This window comes from Molothrus ater, chromosome 2, assembly GCF_012460135.2.
Source record: "Molothrus ater isolate BHLD 08-10-18 breed brown headed cowbird chromosome 2, BPBGC_Mater_1.1, whole genome shotgun sequence".
Classification (NCBI taxonomy): domain Eukaryota; kingdom Metazoa; phylum Chordata; class Aves; order Passeriformes; family Icteridae; genus Molothrus; species Molothrus ater.
In genome coordinates this window covers 109,473,190-109,487,529 of record NC_050479.2, presented here as the reverse complement: position 1 = coordinate 109,487,529, position 14,340 = coordinate 109,473,190, and positions in this window count along the sequence as shown.

Genomic DNA, 14,340 nt, shown 5'->3' with positions numbered 1-14,340 from the left:
GGTATTGCGAAATAATCCAAGTTACAAATTTTTTAAGATTAGTTTTTGAGAGCTTGCCTTTAGAAAAGGAGAAGTTGTTAGCAGATAAGATTTCTAAAATAGTTGAATATATCTCTCTCTCAGTTTTACTTAGTTTTAAAGTACTAAAAATTTTACCCATGTTAATGGTTAGCCCTTCCAGCAGAAAAAACGTGAAAAAAAAAGAAAAAAAAACCCGAAAAAAAAAGTTTTAGAGCCCCAAAGTTATGCGCGCAATATTAGCTAATACTTACAATTCCTGGGGTCCAAGATCTGTGGAAGGGGTCTGCTGCGTCAGTTCTCCTCGGAACTTTCTGCCGTTCAGATGTAAGTTTTGAGTGTCGAACTGACCCTCCTGGGGAAAGGATTTTCTAAAACGAAAAGTCCCTTCACAGAAGGAGCGGCTTCCCAAACAGGCAATCACAGAAAACCCCAGGGGGGCTTCGTTGCTCAACCAACGGATATCGCCTCTGGGGGGGGGGTCCGAATCCGAAGTCGTTGGGCTGCCACTTTAATAAAGCCTCTTATTTGGCCTTATCATAATGCAGAGCACTAGGGCTCAGGAGCTCAGTCCCTGGGTAGGGACCGGGTGCCCGAAGCTCGCTCGCTCATGCCAAGACCGCAGGGCTACCATCTAGCAAGCATGGTGATTATCAGCTCTATAGTGATTGCAAGCTCTCAGGATTTCAGCTCTGCTTGCTAGGTAGTGGTGCCCTGGGCTTGAGGCTGCAGCAGACGGAGAGAGAGGAGAAGGAGAAGGCGCAGGCTGTTCCACGAAGATGGCTTTATTTGGGGAGGTCCGTGAAGGGTCTCTGCTCTTCTTCTTTCTCCCCTAATGGGGTACAGTATGCTTCTTTTATAGGGTTGGAAAGGATCCAAGCTTGACCAATGGGTAAGGGGTTAACATGACATTGCCTTATAGGGTTACAGAGGTAGGTTAAGGGGTGGAGGACAAGAAAACAGGAATTTTCTTTTGCTGTTTCAGCATTCCTATTGTTCATATCCTCCATGGTGCTTTTCCTAAATCTATGGGGTTTACTACACTAGAGTACTAATTTCAGAGGATGTCCTCTCTTGCAAAACGTTCTGAGCATCTTTCCTGGTGTTTACTTTGCACCCAAGTGCTAATGGCAGCGTTCAGGTGGATGTTTGAGCTGCCCTTTCTCTGCTCCAGTGCCACTGTGAATGGACCAGTCTGGCTTCTAAATTCTCAGAGATGATGAGGTTATGATTCCACTACAATTATTCTTTCAAGGATGACTCCAGAGCTCCTTGCAGTTACCCATCTAACCTGCCCAGAGGCTGATAAAAGCACCCCTGGGGCATGCAGTGTGGTGTGCCTGCCCAAGCCTGCCTGGAAAGCTCCCCAAAAAGCAGTGGCACTTGGCTTTCCTGAGCTCTCACTGCTCTTGTCATTCCAGCCATCTCTCTTCAGATGGGGGAAATGACATTTGGTGCTGGCAGAAACAGACACTTTCTCCTCTAATATTTATGGTTTTGTGCCCATGGGTTGCACTTCTGTCACTCTTGCAGAGTTGAAAATCTGCCTTTCACTTGTGCTTGCTAGCAGAACACCACATGTGGTGCTTCTCACCATAAGACTGGTGCTACTGGTTTGTTTCTTCAGGTTTATTTCTGTTAGAGTATAGATAAGCTTTGCTTGGTCTCGTTAAGCTATGTCATGGCGTCCACCTGCCTCCCTGCCCTAGAGCTCTGAACATCTGTGCATCACAGCTGGAGGTATTTGAAATGCCCACCTGAAAGGACTTGGAAACCTTGTGTAACTCTGTGATTATGTGCAAGCATACATGGCTGTCATTTAAACATCATGGGCAAACAAAAGGGAGATGGAGAAATCTAAAATGCAGTTCTATTTTTAGTTGATAAATTGTATCTTAATTATAATAGTGTGCATTTTAGGAAAAAACATCCAGAATTTAACTGTATTTTTTGAAAGCTCTTTTATTTTTATTTTTTTTGCTTGAGTTGGTGATGATCAGGAAACTAAAACACTTGGTGTAGAAATCAGTTAATCACAGTTCACACTGAGCAAAATTTACCTAGGTATTAGAACTCCAGCTGACTAAATGTGAGAGAGCCTGGGTTTGGTGATAGCACCAAGACAAGCATCAAGCTGATTGGAAAATGAATTTTTTTTTTTTTCCTTGAGAAAGGTCAATCTTGGTATATTTATGACATTAGAATTTTGGTTTAGTCCTATCTGCTTGCATGGATTTGAAGTGCCTTGGGCTCATGACAGGACTTTGGAATTTACTTGTTGATGGGATTTCTAAAGTCTTCAGAAACTTAGGTGATTTCATGGTAAGGACCTCCAGTTTGTTTTTGCACTGTCACATCACACACAAGCCACTGGAAGAGCCCTTCAGTTGGTTCAGGTAGAGTTGTTTTCAGTAAATGTTTTTATTTTCACAAGGTATGATGGTGCAAAAATTTTTTATTACAAATCTTATTTGCCACAAACACGACTTCTTTTCCTGTTATATATTTACAGCAAATATCTTTTATTAAATAATTAGAATTATAATTTTTTATTACAAAAAAAATTGAGACAAAATTTGAGAAACTATCTGCCTTTTAAATTCAAGCCAGTTACGCTTAATTGTGAAAGGCATTAGCTTAGATTTAGGTCTACCGTGCACAGATTGAAGCTGCCACTGATTTGAATGCCTTTTTGTCTTGATAGCTTGCAGTAAATTCTGACAGAGTTACTAACATATATTTCCCCAGAAGGATACTCAGTGTGAGTAATAATGTCTCATTGTCTTCTGGACATGGTGTATACTTAAATGCATGATTCATAAATACCTATAAAATGAGATACATTTATTAGTGTCTAAGTAATCATAGAAAGAATTGCTTTATTGCATCAAATTCAAAATATAACATCAATGTTTCTACTGAGTTGCTGATTTTCTTTTTCTTCCCAGAAAGAACAACTCACTCCTTCAAATATAACTCTCCTGCCAGTTATTAATGCTAGCAATATTAGCTATTTTCAAAGCTAAAACTCTGACTTGAGCCTCTTTCAGAGCTCTGCTGCCTTTTCCAAATTTCATAGAACTTTTTATCTTTTTTTCTTGTTTTACCTTTTTTTTTGTTACACAAAACTAAACCCATTTTTCCACTTCAGTAAGTACCTTTTCTCCTAACAGAAATGCACTGCACCCTTTCCTGTTGTGAATCAGAATTCTTTATTATTACTACTACTCCTTTTTTTTACTTTAGGCAAAGTGTGATGTGTTCAGAATTGCCCTGCAAGCACACCAGGGTGGGTGGGTACAGACAGACAAATTGTCTGCGCAATTTACAGGCGAACTCATGAATCAAATGATTATGGTCATGAAATTGCAAGTGGGGAAGGGGACATCATGCCCTGTCTTTATGCAGATAAATACCTTTATGTATTGCTCTGATGTTGAGGTGCTTGATCCAGTGATGTATTTTCTCTTTTATTGCTGCTGGGCTGGTGGAGTCAGGGATTTGAAGCCTGTGTGATGTTGCCCATCCAGCAGACTCTCTTGTGATGATGCTCATGCAGCCAAATTTCTGTCAAGTGTCTATCAGGCTTTTAGTCCACTATGCTGTAGGTCTCAAGCTGGGTGTTGATGGATATCACTTTCATTGAAATTAAAAGATTGTAGAGGGGAAAAAAAAGGCCCATTATATTGATTTTTTCCTTTTCAAACACTCTTATATTATCAAAGTAACTTTCAGATTTTAATTTCAAAGTTCTGGTGTATTAAAATAACATAAAAATGTGAATTGAAATAAAATGTTTTCTTTTATTAACTCAATAACATTTTATTGATCAACCCTTTTGTTTCTGAGAATATTGATTTAATGTTATGCTGAAATTCAATGCTTGATAAGGATTGGAAATCTCTCTGTGCTTTTGGTAGAATTAACCATGAAAAAGAGATGGCAGCTCTAACTGACTCCTAAACCAACTCCAATCAATCTGAACAGGCTGGTTTATAATCCTTCCTCCATTCCATACATGTACTTTGCTTTGACTTCCCTTCCTAAAACTTTTTTTTTTCTGTGTGTTTATTCCTTTTCCCACAAAATTAGGACTGTTCTCACCAAGAAAGGGTGAAGAGTATTTTTATAATAGGGCAAGGGTGTCAGCATAGAGTACACATAAGTATATCTGTAAATTTATGACACACTGCTAATTTCGTGCTAATTTTGCATGGGGATGCTCTTGTTACTTAGTATAATTTTGACTGGCCACAGCTTTCTGTTGCCTAGTGCTGTGCTGTAAATTCAAATCCTTCAATATCATTCCCAGGCACACAAGCTCTTGAAACATTCACCAGAGAAGTCAGCAGAAAGTAAGAGGTTGCTACCCTCCAGTCCCCAAGAGGTCAAAAACATAAACATGGTGGATATAATCTGTGGGGTTTAACTCAGTGAAGGTATATTGATATCTATTAAAAAGGCATATAGATTTGTAGGAAATCACCACTTTGACTGTGTTTAGCTCCAGGAATCTTTAGTGAGGTTATTTACTTAATGGCTAAAAGTCCTTTCCATGTATCTAATCAACATAATGAGTATTTTGTGATGTGCAATTAACTCTGCAGTTGCCCGAGCATCTGGGGACAAATATTCTGTCAGCTCTGTGTGTATGTGTGCGTGTTTCTGTGTGTACAAACACTGAAGGATGTTGTGCTCAATAAACAGTGCTTTTAGGTGGTTTCTATTTATTGTTGCAGTACTTGTGGACAACAAAGCTTCAACTGCAGTCAACAGTTTTATAATCTTTAAGGAAAAGTATATGGGCGCTTGTCAGTAGACATGGTCTTTGAGAAGAGCTTTGAGGCAGGCCAGCTAGACTTATCCCCATTGCCACAACAGATGGCACTGTAAATATTTTTCTTTTTTTTTTTTTTGTGGAAAACTGTAATTCTTAGGATGTAGCTTTTAATCATGGTATGTGGGTGTTGATTTCATACATTAATTTTTGTGTGCATATTTTGAAAGTAGTTACTTGATGTACAACTATCGGAGAAATTTTGCTTAAGAATGCAAGTTTTCCTCTCACTGTCATGCAGTCAAGTTATTTTTATAAAACATCAGGAATCCTGGGTTAAGCATCACTGTTTCACTTTGTGGATGCTCAGAAAACAGAACCTTTTTAGTTTTCCTTTCTGGCTTTCTCATCCTAAGGAAATGCGAGGCCCACACTGGTGGTAATCAGTGGGAGTGTTTGTTGACCTTGCCTACCTTGGATTTCCAACCAGCCCTTAAGAGGCCTCCTCTGCAAGCCTATGAGCACCAAATCGATAAGATGAACGCTTCAAGCAAATAGCTTACCTTTATTTTTGATCCAGCCATCCATTGTGGAGGTGCATTATGCTGCAGCTGGCGGCGAGACGAGCGCTGCGGGAGCCATGGGCAGAGCAGGCCTGACTGCTGTCCTGATTAGATCACCGACAGAGCAGCAGTGATTTAAACAAAATTGGCTGGGCAATGGCTGCTGAGGCAATAATTTTTTTTCAAGGCCATAGAAACATGGTCAGGTGATCAGAGTGTGAGTGTTGGAAACCAAGTGTTTTGGGTTCTGTTTCTGCTTATAGATACATCTAATTTTTTAACTGCATTAACTAAGTTTTCCTCATCTGAAAAATGGAGATAAATTAGTTATTTCTCACGACCCTAAAGTCGGCTGCAGAGTGCTATTCAGAACAAACTCTGGTTAGATATTTTGCTTACCTAAATGAGCAATTTCTCTGGCATCTCCCAGATGATTTCAGTTATGTATTGTTCTCTCCACTTTTATGTTAGCTGAGTTTGAAACTTGCAAGTGGAGAAGTGGAGAAAAATACATTTATTTCCATGGCCTTACATTACAACTAATAAGAAAACCTCCTATGCTTTCACGTGTTAAGATGCACTAATTAATAGTAAAACTATGCTACTTGGCCTGCTGTAACCTATCTGTTTCCTAAATTTATTTTCTTGTTCTGGAAATCATTTAGCAATGGAGATCTACTTATTTTCTTAAAGATGCCTAGATGGTAGATTAATCCTTAACAAGATGGTTGCAAAATTATCAGCAGTGTACTTATGGAATACTATTATTTCAAGTTTGAGTTTTTTTGAAGAGATGCCTATGAAAAATAGAGATGTATGAAAAAGCATTCTTCTCTAACAGCATACAGGGCTTTGTAAAAGGCTTTTGTCTTAATTATATTAATCTTTAAAGTATGGAATTTGCTTCTGAGATTTATGATTGTTATTTTATACAAAATTAGCATAATTTACATTTGAAACTGTGTTAGAAAGCAACAATAGGATTGATGTTATCGGCTTTCTTTCTTGGAGTGTAAAATCTACTTTTCTGTTCATGTGGTACAGCCAGAAATACTTTTTGGAATGGTATATTTGCTCTCTGTTTTTAGAAAAATTAATATTTGGGCAAGGTTTGATTTTAGGGCCCTGTTCTGTATCTATATGCCATATTTGATCTTCCTGGATTTGTGCTTACAATCTCAGCAAATTCCCAATTAGCATGAGAGCGCTGAATTAAAAAAAACTTTAAAAATCCTTAATCCACACTTGAAGTCTGAAAAAAATCAATTTCTACCAATAGCTTCTATCAACAGTTAAATTCCAGGTTGGTTCAGATCACTCTTTACACATACAGATTTTTTTTTAATATAAATTATGACATTCTAGAAATTAATTTTTGTTGAACTACTGGGCACTCACTATCTTTTAGTCCTTTTTTTTTCTTATTGAGGTAATAGAAAATATAACTGAAGTGCAAAATTCTCTTAGGAACTCCAGATGAATATTTTCTTGCCTAAGGGAGCAATGATTATTTCTGCCTCAAAACTGAAACATCCCCTTCTTCCAATCTTGAAGCAGAATATTGGGTGCCATCTCCTTTGTTCCTTCTATAATGTTTTTCTGTACTGTTGCTGTCCAAGACTGGATGGAACTGCTTTGCCTTAAAGGTTTGTCATATATTTGATAAGCCTTAGGCTTTGTACTTAACCCTGCTATACCTGACTCCTCCATCAGTGTGCTTTCAGCTCAGGAGCTTAAAAATTTAGGGGGGTCCTAGGAGTCATTATGTCATCCCAACTGAGTAAGATATTTTACACTTAGGAAATAAACCAGTTGCTGACATGAACTAAGACCTCAGGTGACACACAGCACATGATTTTTGTTGCAAGGCTTAAAAGAATCCTGCCAAAAACAGATGGGGAAAAAGAAAATCTGTATTCAGTAGCTGTTGGCTTAAATCCTTTGACTCCTCTGTAGTGTGTTGTGTTGTAGCACCTTCCTTCCTTTAATAATTATCTGTCAGATCTGAAATAGGGCATGTGTTTTGGGGCTGGGGTGATGTTAATGTAGGCAGAGTAAGGGAAGAGGATTGGGAGGTGTTTCTGCAAGCTCGCTAGTATTCTAATCCCATGCTAAAGAAAAAAGAAAATAGAGAAGAAAGGATATTTTTTTCTACAGTAGGTGCACAAAATAGAGCAGCCAGGAGCAGGAGTAGCTTTTGCCATCATAGATCATTTTAACCATAGCTTCACTGCTCTAAATCTTCAAGCATAAACCTTTCCAAACAAGCGTTTGTGTATACAAACACTCACGCACACACTCTCCAAATAGGTCAATTCTCTTTACAATTACCACAAAAGTTTGTTGTTGATGTTTCGTGATGGTATAACAAGCAGATTTTCCAAACATCTTGTAAAGCAGGGTATTTCATTAGAGCCAAAATCTTCTAAAAGTAAAAAAAAAAAACAAAACCACAAACTTCTTGTCTTGTGAACAATCTCAGGGCAGTGTACATGATTTTAATGGGTGCATTATTTTAAACATGGCCTCCACCATTGTATGGTATGGAATATCCCTTAGCTTTTCTCTTGGTGAGAAGGATCTATGTAATCATTTCAGTCCCCTGGATCATATGGAGCTTGTTAAAAGTAGCACCTTCATCGTTTCACTGGAGATTATGCTGCAGATCCTGAATAGAGATTTAAATTAGGCATTCCTTACCCATTGAATGCTCCAAGGACTGTGCCCAGAGTGGCATCAACATGTTTGGCATTGAAGTTTGAGAGTTTGTGTCTAAGCTTTTGGGTTAAATGTGTGCTGGGAATGTAAATATGAAAAGGTGAAGAAACTCGCTTTTAAAGGGAAAAAAAATGAATTCATTTTTTTGGGAACCTGACTCTTTGTAAACATCCATATAGTCTGTCTGTGTGCACATGGGCTCAGGGACTCACAAATATTTCTCCAACAAGCTGAGTTTCTCACTTGCAAAAGCACTGCAGAATTGAGTTGTAGAAACGCACGACCATTGTTTGCACAAAGGTTCAAGAATACTAAGATTAGGTTGAAGTCCAGGACAAGTGTGATTGTTCAGTTTGAAAAGAAAAAAGCAGTATGGAAATAGGAGATGGAACCTGTATAATTCCAATTGCTCACCTCTGCTTTAATAGAAACTTGAGTTTTGGATAGAAACATGAGTTTCAAATATATGCATTTAAAAAAAAACATTTTCTTGAAAGAAATTACTACTGTGTTTCTTGAGGGTTGTTTGTTTGGGTTTTCTTAACTCTCCTGTGCTTGGTTAATAGATTGACATAAAATAACTTGCTTTTAATACTTCTTTTAAAATTATGGGTGGCCAGAGGAGGATAACAGAGCTGGGGAAGGGTCTAGAGCACAAGTCCAGCAAGGAACAGCTGAAGGAGCTGGGGGTATTGGGCCTGGAGAAAATGGGGGGTAAATAGAAACCTTAGTTCTCTCTACAATGACAAAAGGAGATTGTAGCTGGGTGGGTGCCAGCCTTTCCTCCCAGGCAGCCACAGATAAGATTAAAGGAAATGGCCTCAGGTGGTGCCTGGGGAGGTTTAGGTTGGATCCCAGAAAAATTGTTTCCATGAAAAGGGCTCTTAAATGTCAGAATGGGCAGCCAGTTGTGCAAAGAGAAGAAAACAGCCTGGAGATGAGGCTGGCAATAGTATGCTGTTTGCCTCTCTGTAGAGGACAATATCAAAATGTATATTTCCATACATACATTTTGGCCCACATATTGGTTTAAGTTTGTCCCCCATCTAATTAAGCAGCTTAACAGAGCTACTCTGAACAAGTAGCTCTGGCAGTTTCCAAAAACTATTGATTCAATGAATTATCTTATGATTCATTCTGACTTGAGGCTTTTGTGGGGCAAGGAGTTACAAGTGTCATAAAAACACAGTATTGTTTTTTTAAGGCTCACCTTGAAAAGGAAGGAATGAAGAAGCCCTCTGAAGGGACCAGGAAGTGATAGATTGATCCTGTGGAATTTTGAAGTGTTTCGTTGTACAGGCTTATGGCTCTTATTTATGCATGACTTTTGACTTGTTAAATATATTGATGTAGGTCCTCAAATATGTCTTTAACCAGTTTTATGAAATACATCCTCAGTAAAATCACAAGATTATTTCATCTGACTTGGTAAGGCCATGTTTAATGAAAGGATAGTGGATACATTGACTTAATAGAAATGGTTTATCTGTATTTGAATTGATTTAGTTGTCTGCTTAATTATGTCTAGATTTTAAAGTTCTGACTAATTTTTCCCTCTTATATAAAAATATGCAAATAAGCAGTCAAGAACTGAGCATCAATAGAATCTCCTGTGAACTGCCTGAACAAAAACTTGTCACAAATCTGACTGCACACTCAAAGGGGTGGAAATAGCACCACAAATGGATTTACAGGATACCAATAAAAGCCTTTATATAAGAACATCCCCAGAGACAAATCTTTTATATACTCTCACAGGTGCATAAATCACTGACAAATCTGTCTGGCAAGCTTGTTTAGTAATTTCATTTATTAACCAAACCAATTTTACAGTTTATAGACTTGTTCATTCAAACTTTTTAGAGACACTCTGCATATGTTTAAAACACCACTAACTATGTGTGTGTGCCACTAAATTATAACTAAGGATATCATCAGTTTCCACTCCTCCCATTCCCTCACTCTTTATGTAGTGTGCTGAAAACGGTAATTGTGTGCTATAGCATCTTCCCTGAGCATTTTATTTTGGATATGATTCTTAAAAAACGTCTTAGGGTTTATCACAGCCTTAGAAACATGTCTTTATTTTCAAGCAGGAAGAGCTTATTCTTTAAGGATTGCATTATTGTTGTTTTGTTCTTCCTCTGAAATTTCTCCCTATGCCTTCTTATATATAAAACAAAAAGGTTAGAATTGCAATTTACAGATGGACTTATGTGGTCCTCTCCATCATGTAGCTTTTCCCCATTACAATAAATCACCCCAGTTCAATGAGAATTGCCTCTCTGCACTTAGGCTGGCACAAAAAAAAAAACACTTGCCATCCCTTTTCTGAAAGGAGGTATCATGCCCTTTTAAATGTGGCATTAGTAGTCATGTCCACCAACAGAACGCTTCTGTCTAAATGAGATTTTATTAAAGAGGGAGGGGAAAGTGCTCTCAGTTATGACAGACTGAGACTCCAGCAGTTGGATGTTATTGAAGGGGGAAGGGAAAAGATGAAGAAAATTGAGCTCCAGAAGTAGTCTGGACGTTAACAGCTCTGTCAGCTTCACTTTTTTGTAGGAGAGGTGACTGTTACAAAATGAATGCACATGAACACCCTTATTACCCATGCTTGCAGTCGCCTTAATTAGGAAGGCAGGTGGAGAAGGGGGCACATGTCTATCAGCACATACTTACACTTAAGGCTTGACGTTTATCTGTGCAAACTAAGCATGCAGATAGGAAATCTTGGTCTCAAATGATCACTCTCTAAGCACGCTCTCCTATGGTTGTTACTCAGAATGCTCTTTCAAAATATGAGATCAAGTGCTGGGCTGTTTTTTTATGCTATTAAAATGTATGGATCTTAATTTTTGTTTGCCTTTTAAATGATATTCAGTGCAGCAGTACTCCAGGTGCAAATGGTTATTAAGATCTCTCTTCCTGGTGAATTGTTAGCTTGCCAGGCTGAGGCCTTCCCTAGATGAAAATATCTTGGTGATGCAGAGAATTCAGTAAAATTGATTATAAAGATAAAACTGACATGAGAGCAACTAGAAATTAGAAATCTGAAAGTGCAAAAAACCCCCTGCAGCATGTTTTATGGCTTGGGCAAAGAGATTTGCATAACCATTGATATGGTTTGCAGTTTTGGTCTCTTTCTTATTGTTTTCCAGGGTGTAACTTAGTATGTTTACCATGAAGGTCAAGTTGACTGTAGTGGACTTGGTTTCACAGTTTGCTATTTGCTCTTAATAAAGGAGTTAGTGCAGAACCAGGATAAAATGTGTAACGTTTTGTGACCTCGTAAGAACTGAGTGGCAAACTGTAAGAAAGAGGGTAAATTAACTCCAGATCTGCATCTAATAAATCTTCTCTAAATTAATCTTAGGAATTAATTAATAGATGGCAAAGTATATCTTTTCTCATTAATGAATAAGAAAAATGTCTTCTAATATCATGCACTCAGGATAATAAGGATTAAGACAGTGATGTTAACAGAAGGCTTTTTCCTCTGCCATGAATTTGGGAAATCCTCTCCTTATTTTGCCACCCACTCTCTAGAAGTGCTGTGACTGTGGCTGGCAGCAGGAAAAGCAAACACTACCGAGCCAGTTATTCGCAGCTGTATCTGTGTCTCAGCTGTGCCCATCCATCTGCAGTCCTTGCTGTCTGCCAATTGCTGTAGTTGGGGAGCATCTGGAAGGCGAGCCATTTTCAAGATAATCTGCTGGCCCAGCAAAGAAATGTTTTCCTACTTTTTCTGTTTAATCTTACTTGCTTCTTTTTCCTCTCTCGTGATTTGCGTGCGTGGCAGGAGATGCACACCAGTAAGGTATTGAGAAACAGTGTTCCCTCCAGTATCCCACAGAAAAAGGAGACAAGTCAGAGTATCCGTGATGAGGACAGCCCAATGAGATGCTCTTGTCTTCCTCATTTTAATCTAGGAGTAGATTCCTTGAAGGAATTCTGTGTCATATAAAGTTTTACGGGAGAGGATATGTCTTTGTGTGCACTTGCTTATATTTCTGAAGAATTAACTAGATTTAGATAGAAGAATTAGGTAGATTACAAAGAATTAGATGATTCAGGTAGTTAATCATCTTTATAGGTTTGGCTTCTGGGGCCTTAGTTTTAACAATCTGGCTCTTCTGTTGTATTTTCAGCTGAAAAGGAATAGACTCAGACATCTTGTGCTCTGGTCATCTCTTACACTTGTGCATTGGATAATGCAGAAAGACTTACTATAGATGAACAAAAATGCTCATTGCTTCATAAGTTTGTGCAAAGAACCCCAAGGAATTATGCATAAAGGTTAAACTGAAGTAGACCTGGAAATCTGATAACTCTTGCAAAGAATAATCCAGCTGCCTTCTCTCGCTTATGTTGATACTGTTTGTATCCATTCTGGACTTTTGAAGCTACATTTTTCTGGATATGTTTGCTACTGTTGCTTTGGAGCTTGTTAAGTTTTTGATGAATTGAGAAAAAATTGGAATTGGGGCTCCTGGTTTGGGGTGGATTTTGCCTTGTGCAAGAATTTTTTTATTGTTTTAGTACCAAAAACCTCAGATAACAAAATCATCCATGCCCATAGAAAATCTGACATGGTTTTAATTTGATTTTTTTTTTTTTACCCATATACATCCCTTTAAAACTACTGTCCTGCAGGAACAAACTGATAAGCAAAACCTATTCTCCCCTTCCTCAGTGATAGTCTCTTATTGGAATCAATGTTTAACAATGAAACAGGCAATAGAGCTGTTGAGATTTGTGCAAGCAACAGGAAACAAATGCACTAAAATGTCTGTTTACGTCTCTGAATCCAGATCTTACCCAGGCTCTGTTTGAGGCAATGCCAGTGTCACTTTCACAAGGCATCTACATCAGCAGCTTTAAGCAGAAGAAAGGGTTTTGTCAGAATAAAAGAAAAATATTGGGAACCTTTATCAACTCTATTTTCTGGCTCTGTGTGTTTCCCTCAGTTGGAATCCATACTATTTTCTTTTTTAAAAAAAAAAAAAACTGTAAAATTCTTCTTGCTTGTGCATTAGTGTCTTATTTACTGTTGCTTCTGAGCAGGAGGTTGTCATTCCTACTTTTTCTTTTTTTCCTCTTTGGTTTGGCTGTTATTTTGTTGTTTTGGTTTGGTTTTTTTGTTTTGTTTTTTTTTTTTTTTTTTTTCTTCTGTGTGGTGCTTTGAAAATAAGCTACTTATTTTCTATTCCCTTTGTGTTGGTACAATAAGAATTTGTTTCTGGCAACTGGTTCTGTAGGACTCTGGTCCTTGGCTGTGAATCTTGGATTCTTACCAATTGTTCCTGTTCTGGGCCTGGTAGCTTTAGCTCATTAATCTAATGTTCTGTAACTTCCTGCTGCTAATCCTGGTTGTTGGGCCCCGTGTTCATTAAGCTTGCTCCTGACTCCCATGTATGACATGGGGTGTGAAATAATCTGTAATGACAAGATACATGGAAGAACAGCCTTGCTCCCCAAGCAGCCCTCCTGGCTTCTGCAGCATCACTTGTGCTCCAAGGACTGTCAGAGAGGGTAAAACCTGTCCTGTGCAATTGCTAACACTTGTTAGTGTGCATGGAATTAGTGCTCCAAACTTCTTGGGTTTTTTTGTTTTCCCTCTTGCTGAATAAAAGCAATGAGCCGATGTCAGTGTCTGATGGGCTGCCAGCATGAGGTTTGGCCCACTACTAAGTGGAAAAGAGCAGGTCAACTTGCAGACAGCCTCCTTTTTTCTACCTAAGATCAAGGCATTTTTGTTGTCCTTGTGATTTGAATTCAGAGTGTCTCATGGCTAATGACTCTGAGACTAACATCTTAAAATGGGCAAGAATTCCCAAGCATTTTTCCATTTTTCACAAGCTAAAATATCAGTCATCTTTCTGCAACACACAAATGCTCCAGGATACAATTAAGGGTATAATTTTTACTATTTAAATGGGGGGGATGGGGGGTTGGTTAGAATCCTCTCTGTCTGAGTTCATAGAAAACTCACCCTGTCATTGTAACTTGAAAATTAAGTTTAAGGCGCTTTAGACTAGTTTTTCATGTTGTCTTAGGCCCTGGTGAATATGGGACTCTTTCATGGGTGTCTGTGTGACAAGGGGAATAGCCACCCTAATATTTTACAGTTAGGGTGGTTGGCTGTGTGATGCTCCTTTTCATGGAGCCCCCAGACTTCCTGCAGTTATGCAAAATTAGGAAGCAGCCAGGAGCAGCAAGTTTTCTGTACACTCCCTTTATATTTCACACAAATCTGTCTGC